Source organism: Globicephala melas, chromosome 8 (assembly GCF_963455315.2).
Source record: "Globicephala melas chromosome 8, mGloMel1.2, whole genome shotgun sequence".
Classification (NCBI taxonomy): Eukaryota; Metazoa; Chordata; class Mammalia; order Artiodactyla; family Delphinidae; genus Globicephala; species Globicephala melas.
The window spans coordinates 102,563,417-102,575,784 of record NC_083321.1 but is presented as its reverse complement, the minus strand read 5'-3'; the positions used below and the strand labels follow the sequence as shown (position 1 = coordinate 102,575,784).

Below are 12,368 nucleotides of genomic sequence, written 5' to 3'. Positions count from 1 at the left end.
GCAGACATTCTAACCCTCTTCCCCTGGCATCCCCAAAGCAGGTTATGTGAGGCTTAGCACCTGCCCTCACACACTCCCCTCACGCCATATAGTTTCTGAGTGATTTTCTGAGGAAAATCGGCGCATTGACACTTAGAGATGATTACACTGAGGATTGGGCTGGGAAAAATCCATATGAATTCCCCATGATAATTCCTCTTGTCTTAAAAATACCTCTCTTGCCAGGGGAGCTACATTTCAGTTTCAATTGTTTTCTATTTCAAATCAGTGATCTTTGTAAAGAGAAGAGCTGCACTTGGGTGGCTGCATGACTGCTTAGCTGCCCGGGTGGCTCCTATGGAAAGTGCGGTGTTTGATCCCACAGGAGAATTACACAACGGCCAGGGAGTAAGACTGAAAGGCAAAGAAAGCAGGAACGCCTGTGGATTCGATAAGTCTTGCTGTCTTTGCTTCTGGAAACACCCTTATGGTGGAATGTGTGGTTTAGGGGAATGGATACCTGAGTTCTGCTGCCAGGGTCTCCCGCCCAATTCTCATCTTTAGACACATCACACCTTGAAGACTCAGTTACCTCTTCTGTGCAATGGCCTCTTGTGTTCTAACAATCTCAGGGGTACTCAAGTTGGCAACTTGCAATATTTGCATTAGGGAATTTGACAGAGATATGAGCGGCTCTCTTAGTGTTCTCTTCTCGCCCGGGATTACACTCAAGGCCTTTCAGAAATAACGTGTAGAGGAAGAGGTAAGGCCAAGTGGTAAGGGGTGATACGGCACCCTCCAGGCCAAAGAAGGAAGCAGCGCCTTTACCCCAATTTCTGGAATGTCTTCTTCTGTTGATGTCAATGACCCTTTGGATATAATTGGAAGCTTCTTTTCTTATACGCATGTTTCTAGAGTTAGAACTTCACACACAAATAGGCTGAAATCTCTAAATAAGAGAGTTTCTTTGCTGATGGATTATGTTGAATCAGGGTAACAAAAGCACAAGCCCTATACACAGAGATATTCCATGTGACTCCCGAAGGTGTATGTGTGTACGGGGTCGGGGGGCTCGTGCAGTGTCAGTGAGGAGAATGGGTTAATTTTCCCGCTTTGAAAGAAATCGAACTACAACTATGATGAGTTTGAGTGCCTCCTTGACCCTCATCATTGCACCCAGGGTCCACCATGATGCCATACAGAGTGCCAGGAAAAAAACGCAAAGCCAGGCACTCGGCCTCCGCATTGAGAACGAAAAGTTTAAAATAATAGGTTCTTCAGGGCTAAATGATGTTTGGTTCCAAGGATCCTTGGAGCTATGGTTTTCTTTGTTCTGCCAAAGGAAAAAGGAAATACATCAGGAAGCTGGGCCAGTCCACAGGAAGTCTCACTTGAGCTGATAAAAGGAACTGATGTGAGGTGGCTGGGGATGCAGTTATAAGTCAATCAGCCTTGAAATAACAAGAAATGCTATTCAGGAGAAACTGGAGCCTGAAGTTAGCCTTTCTCGATGATTTCCTTTTAACCCTGCAAAACATTCCTTTCTTTGTGTTTTATAGAACCCCCCCAAAACCAGGGCTTTCTTTTAGTGTGTGTAGTTAGTGTGTGTATATGAGTGAAAGAGAATGAAAAAGACAGCAAGAGTTAGAGCTGGAGAGAGGAGGAGAAAACACAGAAGGGTACAGAAGGAGGTATTGTCAAGTCACAGAATATGCTATTCTCTACTGAGCTACAAAACTTTTTTTTTTTTTTTAATCATCTTGGTAGCTCATTAAAGTAAAACAGAACCTGTTGGTTTCCTCCTCGCCTGCCTGCCTGCTCTCCAGTATACCTGCCAGCTAAGTCAGGCAGCGACGTTCACCTGGGGAATAGAGGGCTGAGGCCTTCTTCAGGAGAGGGTGTGGAGGGTGGAGTGAGGCCACGAATCTGCCCAGTGCGGACTGAGGGTGGGAGTCTCTTAGACAAACACCACTGCCACCTGCAAGGTCCTCGAGAGATGGGTTGGACATGTGTGTGGCAAACTGGCTACGGATCACAGTGGCTAAGCTCTATGAATTTCAGAGGCTAACAGGATAAAGTCCAAATCATTGCTTTTCCACTTTCTATCTTGATGGCCTTGGGTAAGTCACTTCACCTCTCCAAAATGAAAAGAGTACATACAGCATAGGATTGTTACAAGGATCAAAAGGGAATGTGTCCTAGAGAACAGACTTGTGGTTGCCAAGGGGAGGGGGGGAAGGAGGCAGAATGGATTGGGAATTCGGGTTGAATAGATGCAAACTATTATATGTAGAATGGATAAACAACAAGGTCCTACCGTATAGCTCAGGGAACTATGTTCAGTATCCTGTGATAGACCAAAATGGAAAAGAATATGAAAATGAACGTACGTATATGTATAACTGAATCACTTTGCTGTACAGCAGAAACTAACACAACATTGTAAATCAACTATATCTGAATTAAATAAATTTTTTAAAAAGTATGTCCATAAAGGTGAAAACAGATATTGGCACACAGTAAGAGCTCGATAAACAGCTCCTTCTTTTTCTTCTTCTGACTGTGATTACCCATCCTCAACGCTATTCCCCTCAGATGGAAGGTGAGTGCATCTCTTACCCTCAGGTGAGGGGTAAGGAAAAAATGGCCTCAGCAAGGGCCATTGGGGCTCATGCAAAATGGTGGGCGATATGGTTTCCAGCTGAACTGGGGCCTTTCAGGGTTGACTGTGTCTGCCCAAAGCCTAGCACCACTTCCTGTTTTAAGAAGAAGAAGAAAAAAAGCCTCCCAGAAAACTCATTAAGAGGCTCAAAATTCTTTCTGGACATCAAATATGTCCTCAAAATAAAATTTTTTTTTTTTTTTTAAAGAGTAAGTGTAAATGAATCCAAACCAGATGAATTCAATTTCCCTTCAATTAAACAGAATTTTTAAAAAGTCCAAGGAAAAGGCACTTGGGACCAAATGTGTTTTGGGTTTTAAATGAGACCAAATTTTGGGAAAGAGTGTAAGACCCCAAAGCAGAGTCAGGCCCCATTGTTAGCTTACATTAATGCAAAGGGATTAACACAGCTCCAGTGTCACTTGGTAATAAAAACACCAGCTCACAGAAATTCAGGAAGCACCTCCTAAGACCCCCAGCCTCCAACTGGCTGCAAGAACACTCTACGACTTATCCTTGGGATTGTGGAGAAGAGCCACATGGGCCCAGATGGAACTTCTGTGAGAAGTTCAGTCGCCCACGTCCCCAAATAAGAAATGCTTTTAAAGCCTGCCTGGGATCAGAGTCTTATAAACACGGGAGCTAAAAGAAACTTTTGAAATCATACCTTCAATTTATAGATGAGAACATCTTTAACGTGAGGAAATTTACACAAATGCTGATGGCGTGAAGTGACTTGTTTAAGATCTCAGAGCTCGTTTGGGGTAGAACTGGAGCTAGAATTCAGGTCCCCGGATTCTTGGCTGGACAATTTTTCTCCATATTTTACTGTGAAAGTGGGATTCCCCAAATCTCTGAGATCAGCACATTGGGGCTAGAATGATGGTGCTCAGCTTACTTTTTACAAATCTATTTCTAATTGTCCCTCTTCATTTTTTACATCAGTTTTTGAAATTATAAAAGTAATATATACTAGTGATTGAAAAAGCCAAACACCACATGTTTATAGTGTGAAAAGTAAAAGTCTACTTTTTCCTGCCCAAAGGCAGCCCCTGTTTAAAAAAAACCAAAACAAAAAACCAAAACAAAGCAAAACACTGAAAACGCACACATATGTATGATTATTTATGCATAGACAATTTCTGGAAGGGTCTATCCAGAAACAAACAAACAAACAAATAAATAAATATTTTCAATTTTTTTTACAGAAATGGGACCACATATTTTGTAATTTGCATTTTCCCATGTATTAGTATACCTTGGAGAACTTTCTAAGTCAGTGTATATAGACAATTGATTTTATTCCATTCAACAACTGCATGATTTTTTTTATATGAGTCTTCTAAAATTTATGTATCTAGTTCCGTATTGATGGACGTTTAGATTCTTTCCAGTTTTGGCCATTTCAAACAATGCTACAATAAACATCTTGTATGTGTATCTTTGGTATCCGAGTGAACATGTCTGTGTGATACATTTTTAGATTTGGAATTATTATCAAATTTGTATAAATACTTAACATCGCCATAATTGTTTCCAAATTGCATTCCAGAATGAGTGTAGCAAGTTAGAGTTCCACCAGCAGGGATAGAGAGCGACATTTCCCCTTATTCTTTCTAACATGAGGCATTATTAAGCTGTTTTAATCTGTGCTATCCTCATAGGTAATAACTGTTGGAACTTCATTAATTTCATTTGAATATATACATGCTTGAGATTCTTTTCATATGCTTCTTGGCCATTTGCATTCCTTTTTCTAGCAGTTATTTGTAGCATTTTTGCCTATTTTTCTGCTAAGAGGTCTACCTTTTGTTTATTGATTTGTAAATGGCCTTTATATCTTAGGACACGTGCCCTCTGTTTGATGTATGGGAAATCTTTTTTCTCAGTTTCTCATTTATCTTTTCACTTGACTTATGGCATTTTTCTTTACATTAATATATAGAGGAATTAGAGCTGAGAAAGGGAGAATAATAATAAGAAGGAGTTTCCTTGGCTGAAGCCCCGGACTTCCAAAAATGTCCATACAATGGACTAGTATCGCCAAGAATAAAGGGTCAATGGAAATTATAAGCTGGGTGTTACTCTTGGGAAAATGTGCCTACATTTCCTTATAATAAAAAGCCACAAATAAAGATTCCCCCAGTGAGTACTGCTTCTTTTGGAAACTCCAATAGTCAGAGCTTAAAATCAGTAAGCAGAGAAACTTCTACTCTGTAGCAGCCTGGAAGAAACAGTTGAAGGCATCCGGCTCTTGTTCGTTTATGTGGAGTTCTGTGGAGCACGGCGCCTCGCAATAGTTTTCAACACTTAGTTGAATGAGTAAACGCACGAATATGAATTAAGTGATAAATACCTGAAGACAAAAGGACTCTCAGGCATAAGAATTTTGATGTAAGTATATGCATCTATATAGATTGCAAAAGCACTGACGACTCACGAGCTGAGTAATTTTATAATATTAACCTGTTTGTTTTCACATTTCTGCTACATGAACAATATTGCAAAATTGTTCACTCTCAGACTTCTTCCCATGAAAAATCAGTGAATTCCCATATATTCAGACCTACCAACCCTGCTCCTGGTATGTTAGATTCCAGTAGACACGAGAAAACCACATATGTCTAGAAATGCAGAGTTAAAGTTCCCGTGACACCTGTAATGCTGGCCGCTTGCAAGTGTGCACTGGGATGTGACATACCGTCTTTTGTTACCTGGGACACATGGCCCTGTCTGAGTAAATGGGCCCTGCCGTGGGGAACACATTTCACATTTCAAGTCTGCGTTCTCTTGGAAGTGGCTTGAAAAATTACATACTCTGGAATTTTGATCATGATCTAAATGGCAGGCACATTGCTCCCCAAAGATGAGAACTGTCTCAAATATTCAGTATTTTGGTTCATTTTTGTGGGTATAAGCCATTTTGAAGCTGTTATAAAGTTGATCTGAATTATCTGAAAGTGCATCTGAACACACAATCTCTGATCCTGCTTGGAAAGATGGTGCTAACTCTCTGAGTTTTTGGTTTGCTTGGGTGAAATGTCAGTATTTCTAAGTGCGGTGACGGGCCCAGCAAACCGATGAAAGTCTGTCAGATCTGTCTGAATTTCCATAGAAATTGGATTTGAGTTTCAGGGAAACAACTTTTCCTTTTGTCTCTTCTCACTTACTCTCTGCTGACTCATTCTCAAAAGGAACTAAAGTGGTAGCCCAGGATAGATGGCCCCGTTGAAAAGACAGCTTGTGGTGAAATCTCTAGAACAACTACGAAAGAACACACAGTCAAAGGAGGGAAAGGATAATCACACTTTTATGAGATCTGGTGAAACAGTTTCTCCTCCCTCTCTTGACTCCATATTTAATAAACAAACATCTTTAAACACAGCTGATAGCATGGTCTGGGGGCCTGAATTTATCACTGGTTTTCTAATCCTTTCTGCTGCTCACTTCTTATGGCCTCTGATAAGTGATGCAGCCGCTTCCATCTCCATTTCTTAAGGAGCAGGGTGAGAACAGAAAGTCTTCTGAAATGTGTACAATTACCTAGATCACCCCTCTATTAAAAATTTTGTGATTCCTCCTTTCTATGTATTTGGTAAGACCCAAATTCTTTCTTATGGTATTTAAGGTCGTCCATAATCTAATTCCACCCAATATTTCCACTCTTACCTTCTCCTTCATATGCCCCCCCCCCGCAACAAAAGTATTCCACTTTCCTAGAAAGCCCCTGAACCATATCTTCCTGTGCAAGTCCTACCCATCCTTCAAAGCCAAGAGGCAGTGTGACTGGTGTGTAGAAAAAAACAAGTATTCTGTAAACAGAAACCCTGGGCTTGAAAACCAAATCTGTCACCTATTAGCTGTCATCTTAGGCAAGTTACCTAACCTCTCTGAACCTTCATTTCTCCCCGATAAAACAGAGTTGTGATGATATTACTTCCCATAGGGTTGTTTTGAGGATTAAATGCAAGGGTGTATGTGAAAATACTTTGTAAACAGAAGGGACTAAACACATAACTCTCATTATTCAGTCTTTCTGTGTCTCTCCAGTTGAAATTGCTCATTCGTTCCTTGAGGCTAGCAGAACACTACTGCATTCTGCTGTGCAAACACACACACACACACACACACACACACACACACACACACACGGCTTCTCCTCCTGCTCTGTCTCGAGGGCAGCAGCCCTTTTGCCACCAGCCTGGTGTCTTGATAGCATTTTTTTTTTTTTTTTTTTTTTTGCGGTACGCGGTCCTCTCACTGTTGTGGGCTCTCCCGTTGCGGAGCACAGGCTCTGGATGCGCAGGCTCAGCGGCCATGGCTCACGGGCCCAGCCGCTCCGCGGCATGTGGGATCTTCCCGGACCGGGGCACGAACCTGCGTCCCCTGCATCGGCAGGCGGACTCTCAACCACTGCGCCACCAGGGAAGCCCTTGATAGCATTTAATACCTAGTTCAGCTCCTGCCTAACAGCCATGCAGCAGACCTACTGACCTGCATTGCTACAGCTGGCATCAGCTTACGATGCCAATGGGGTTAAGATGACAAATTCCCATAAGGCCAGCTAGCTTTGTACGGAAAAGGGTTATTCCATAGATTGTCTAATTCTGTCAAATGTCCAAGATATTGGTCCTACGGGTGATAATGTGGGGATAGACACACCCCATCCATTGCCTCCGGGGAAACATCTCAAAGTCCGTGGGCTACTGATGTTGGGTCTATCAGGTCAGTAGAAGAATTAGAGTGACATCACTTAGTAATACTGTCCCACTGATGAATTAGCACATGAATGGGATGAACACTATAGATAAACATCATTAAAGCAACAGAAAATGAAACAGTGTGTAGTCTTCTGCAGAGAGAAAGACACCTGCGCAGCTCTGAGATTTCCAAAAATGCTATTATGGCTGGCTGAAGATTTTGTGAGCTTGTGTGTGTGTGTGTGTGTGTGTGTGTGTGTGTGTAGATAGTGGCCAATGGCCTTTAGTCTTCTCAGTTTGTCACAAAACAACAAACAAAAGATAGAAAGACTGTTTCAAGACAGGCCAAAAAGGAAAGTCTTGTTATTCAAAACTAAACAAAACAAAAAAAAATATTCTATACCTACATAATGCAACTGCATGTCTAAAATGAATGAAAATAGTAGGGGTTTTTTTTTTTCATTCTAACTCTAGACAGTTGGACCCTAATCTGAAAATCTTTCTATCAAGCTTCAGGTAGAATGAGACTTTTCCCACAGAAGACGAGGACCTTGCCGATGGCCTGAGTGTTGACTTACAATTTGGGGATATTTTCTGACGTTTGAGGGAGGATAAAGGCCTCAGACCATTCGAAATCCTGCCTGGTGGTTCATCATCATCAAATTTTCCCAACTCTTTTTTTTTTTTTTTTGGCTGGGGCAACTCAGTGCTAGCATTTGTCTAATATTACATTTCTAAAAAAGAGGTTTGGTTTAAATCAACCACCTTTCAAAACCAATACCAAATTAACTGGTTGACCCCAAATAGAAAGAGATATCGAAATCTTAAATCTTACATAATGTGGTTATTATTGAAGACCTACTTAATACACAGACTACATATCTTGGGCCACAAGATATGTTCTAATGCATCTGAATATATTTTATTTAAATAGTCAAATATTCAATTATTAAAAGAATTGAAATAGGAATTCAGCCCACCTGTCCCTGGTCTGTAGAGCGGCCTATTGGCTATTTAAGTAAAATACTCTATTTTTTGTTGTCTCCTGATTATGGAGACCTTGTTTGTCTACAGAAAGAGAAGGGTTTATTTTGGAAAAATAAAAAAATATATTATGTAAAAATCCTATTCAGAAATTTGGGATTTTTTTATGAATTATGGAAATAATTCAAGATGGTAGCAGTACATTTTTCATTAAATAACAGAAGTGTCTTTAGTCTAAAGAGTCAGGTTCTCCATGATATTTTTTAAAACCTTATCTCTCTGTCTCTGTCCCTCTCTGTGTGTCTCTGTTTCTGTCCCTCTGTCTGTCTGTCTGTTTCTCTTTCGCACACACACACGCACACACACAGAAACACACTGCCTCCAGGGTTCTATAACTCATAAAAATGTAAAGAAAGCAAATAAAATGTTCACGGTATAGTGGAAAGAACACTAGCCTGAGGGTTAGGAGCCCTGCATTCTCACCCTGACTCTGTCACTAGTCAACCATGTGATCTTGGATAATTCAGTAAACTCTGGGCCTCAGTTTCCCTTCTCATAAAAGAAGGATATGCAGCTAAATAATCTCTAAAGCTCTAAAGTTGCAAACCTGAAAACTTGAAGATTGCACAGCAGCTGAAGTGGTAGAAATTATTCACAAACAAATAGGATTCATTGCCGGGTAATTCCCCGAGGGAGGCAATTCTATGTGGTCACGGGACAGAGAAAAAGACACAGCCTGTTTTGCCTGGAGTTCTCGTGAATCTAGGCGCTATGAAGGTTAAAAAAAAAAAAAAAAAGATGCAGGTGGGTGAGCGGGTCACTCTCAGAGTGAAGGCAGCATCCACCTCTAATGACAGAAGTAAAGTCTCTGTTCCCGGGTATCCATCTCTCTGCTGCTTTCTCCCGGGACCCCATCCTGAAGTTTCCCGTCTGAACATGCACTGTCAGTGGTAACCTGCAGCCTGGGCCAGTCTGGCTCATTGACTCTGCTGGTTTTCAAAGCCCAGCCGTCACCTCAACCCTCCTTTCCCATTTTGCTCTCCCAACATGTACTGGTTGTGTGATGCTGAGGTAAAGGGTGAAAGCTGATAGTATCTCTGCTCAACTGCCACTTCATCGCAAGCATCCTCCCTGACCATTCTGGCTGATACAACCACATCGCTTTCTACTCCCTAACCTGCTTTACTGTTCTTCAGAAGTTGTATCACCCTGGACATAGAATTATTTATTTATGTGTCTGTCACCTCCGCCAGAGTGTAAATTCCAGCAGGGTTTTGACCCCTCTTTTATCCTCAACACATAAACCAGAGCCTTGGAACATAAGAGACCCCTAATTAAGATTCACAGCATTAATGAAATACCTATTATAATAAATCCATACCTATGATCTAATTTTCTGGCCAATCGATCCCCACAAGCCCTGTCCCCAAGGAGAAATTCAACTAATGTACAGTCAACGAAGGTACCAGACTTTATTGAATCCTTACTGTGACCTATGGTAAGAGGTTCTTTGGCCCCATTTTATAGATGAGAAAACTGAGCCTCCAGAAGCTTAGTGCCTTGCTATAGGACACGCAGCAACTGAGCAGCAGAACTGAGAATGAACCCAGGTTTTCTGACTCGGAGTCCCCAGCTCATTTCCCTATTTCATTCACCAGGTCTGCATTTTCTCTGACTGTTTCCCCATCTTTAATGGTACAATGTGCATTGACTGAATCAAGCTTCCCTAGATGAAATAAGTAGATTCAATTGAAGATTGCCTAGAACTAAGGTGCAGTTTTGGAAACCAGGTCGTTCTTAAGGCAGCAACCAGTATCACGTGCTTTTCAACAACTGATACCATCACCGTGGGGAGCAGGGTGGTATAGGGTGTTGTTTAATATTTAGGCTAACTTATCTGTGGCAGAAGAACAGTAGAAGGCCTCCTGCAAACTTTGGTCCTCCCAACATGATGCTCGGAGCCTTCCCAGGAGACATTCTTGGAGAGGAGAAGAGAGTGTAATACAGAAGGACTTACTATAACAAGGGTGATGAAGTTAAGATTTTGTAATCACACGAAGTTGTGCAAATTATACACAAAGTAAAGAGCTTCTACAAAGGAATCCAGACTTCCCTGGCATTCTGGACCAAACAGCTCCCCAGTGATGAGACCCAGAGGTATTTTGAAATATAAGTATGCTTCATGTATAAGGAAAAAATACGCAGGTGCATAAAAATCACACGCCAGAATTAGTCAAAGATGACTTGTCAAGGCCATTCAAACTGGGAACACACATTCTGAATCTGTGTCTACAAACACGACCTGCTATGTGGTGTCTTCTGACCTCTCTCAGCCTAGAACTGGATTTCGTGGACATGTAGGTACATGTTCTTGCAAGAGCATGTGAGCGTGATATTTTAGGAACTGAAAGGATTGGAAAGGCACTATTGTAGATGTAATTTAGTCCCACTAGTTCACTTTTACAAAGAGTTTGAAGCTCATACTGGCTGAATGGACTGTGCATCCTCGCACAGAGACCAGAAGTCCCCTGGCCTCTCCTTGTCCACTGTCTTCTCCAAACACAGTGTTTGAACCAATGTGGGATTGGGGTCTGGGAACCCCGAGATCCGAAGGTCACCCGTAAACAGGAAACTGTGGCTTTCACACAATCTCAATACCAAAATATACACTAAACACTCAATCCTTCAGAACGCTGGGCAGTGAAGAAGCCTGCTTGAAAAGTCACTGCTCTGCCCACCAGAAGAGCAGCCAGGCGACCTGGATCAGAGACAAGGGTGCTCCGGGGGAGGGTCTGGACAGGACTCACAGGCTCCCATCACCCAGGTGAGAAGGAATGCTGTCACTCCCACCCTGGCATGACGTGCCAGCGTCCTGGTCTAAGCTTGTTCTCATTGACGGCCATGCCAATCCCTGTGTTTGCAGCTACAGAGGTTAGCACATCCTGGGTTCACAGACCACAGCTTCCTCCTTACCCTCAGGGCCTGTGCCGAGAGGTCTGAGCATCAGGGAGATATTGCTGCACTTCTCCTTAGGGTGTCCACATCAAGACCCCGGAGCCATCTTACCACCCTTCCGGGTCAGCTGGAGGCCTTCTGGGTAAGAGGCAAGCATCCTAGTGAGGGACGTTTTCTAGAGCGGAGCATCTTATTATTAAACCAGGGATACTGAGACACTTGCACGCACCCACCAATGAGAAGAGAAACTGGCATGAAATGACCGGTGGGTGACCACCTCCCTACAGGAATGCCCTCTCACCCATGCACTTTAAACTGGAGGAACCCAGGCTCACAGAGGCTCCCTTCAACCCAATACAATCAATAATCTCATCTCCACATTTTCAAGTTCCTGCTGTTGGTGCCTTTTACTTAAGTCAGCATATTTCAAACTTTCAGAGAGAGAGAGAAAAAAAAAACTTAGAAAATAAAAACCACTACCCCACCCAAATGATAAAAATCTCCTGAATTCTCCAAGCCCAACATCCTCTTCCTCAGCCCTGAGCAAAGACTCGATTCCTCTGGGTTCTGGGAATGGCGGGCTTTGCCAGTCCCCACCTCACCAGCCTAATAGCTTTTCCAGACCGACTCGGGCTTGGTGTTGGGGGACAGCCTCGCAGCCAACTGCTGGTCCCATTCATTCCTCTCGGGCCTCTTAAGGCCAGTCTCATTAGGGGCTGTCCCTCCTCTCTGCTTCTGGCTCCACTTCCCCCTTCCAGAGGGAGCAGGCAGTCAACCCTCGTGAAGTCTGCGGTGAAACCCAGACCCTCACCCGTCCCTCTGGGCTGCACTTGGTAACGTGGACCCAGGCGCGAGGCGCGGGGTGAGGCTAGGGGCTGGGGGGTAGTAGGCAGTCGTCCGGGCCGCCGGCACAGGGCCGCTCACTTTAGGAGGAGCGGCTCCGCAGGCGCGGGACCCTCTTCGAGAGGCCGGTGGGAGCCCGGGCGCGGAGCGCGGGAGTCGGGCGTGCGGAGCGGCGCGGACCGGCCGGGAAAAAGATGCCCCGGTGGAGGAGCGGCGAGGCCGGCCCGTTAGTCCCGAGGAGCCGG

At 43.3% G+C, this 12,368-nt stretch overlaps 1 protein-coding gene across 7 annotated transcripts in view; it reads right to left on the bottom strand.

Annotated features, from left to right (window-relative positions):
- The window catches only part of FLI1 (Fli-1 proto-oncogene, ETS transcription factor), a 121,548-nt gene that overhangs the window by 99,558 nt on the left and 9,622 nt on the right, over positions 1 to 12,368 (bottom strand). The gene's annotated exons all lie outside the window — the stretch shown is intronic.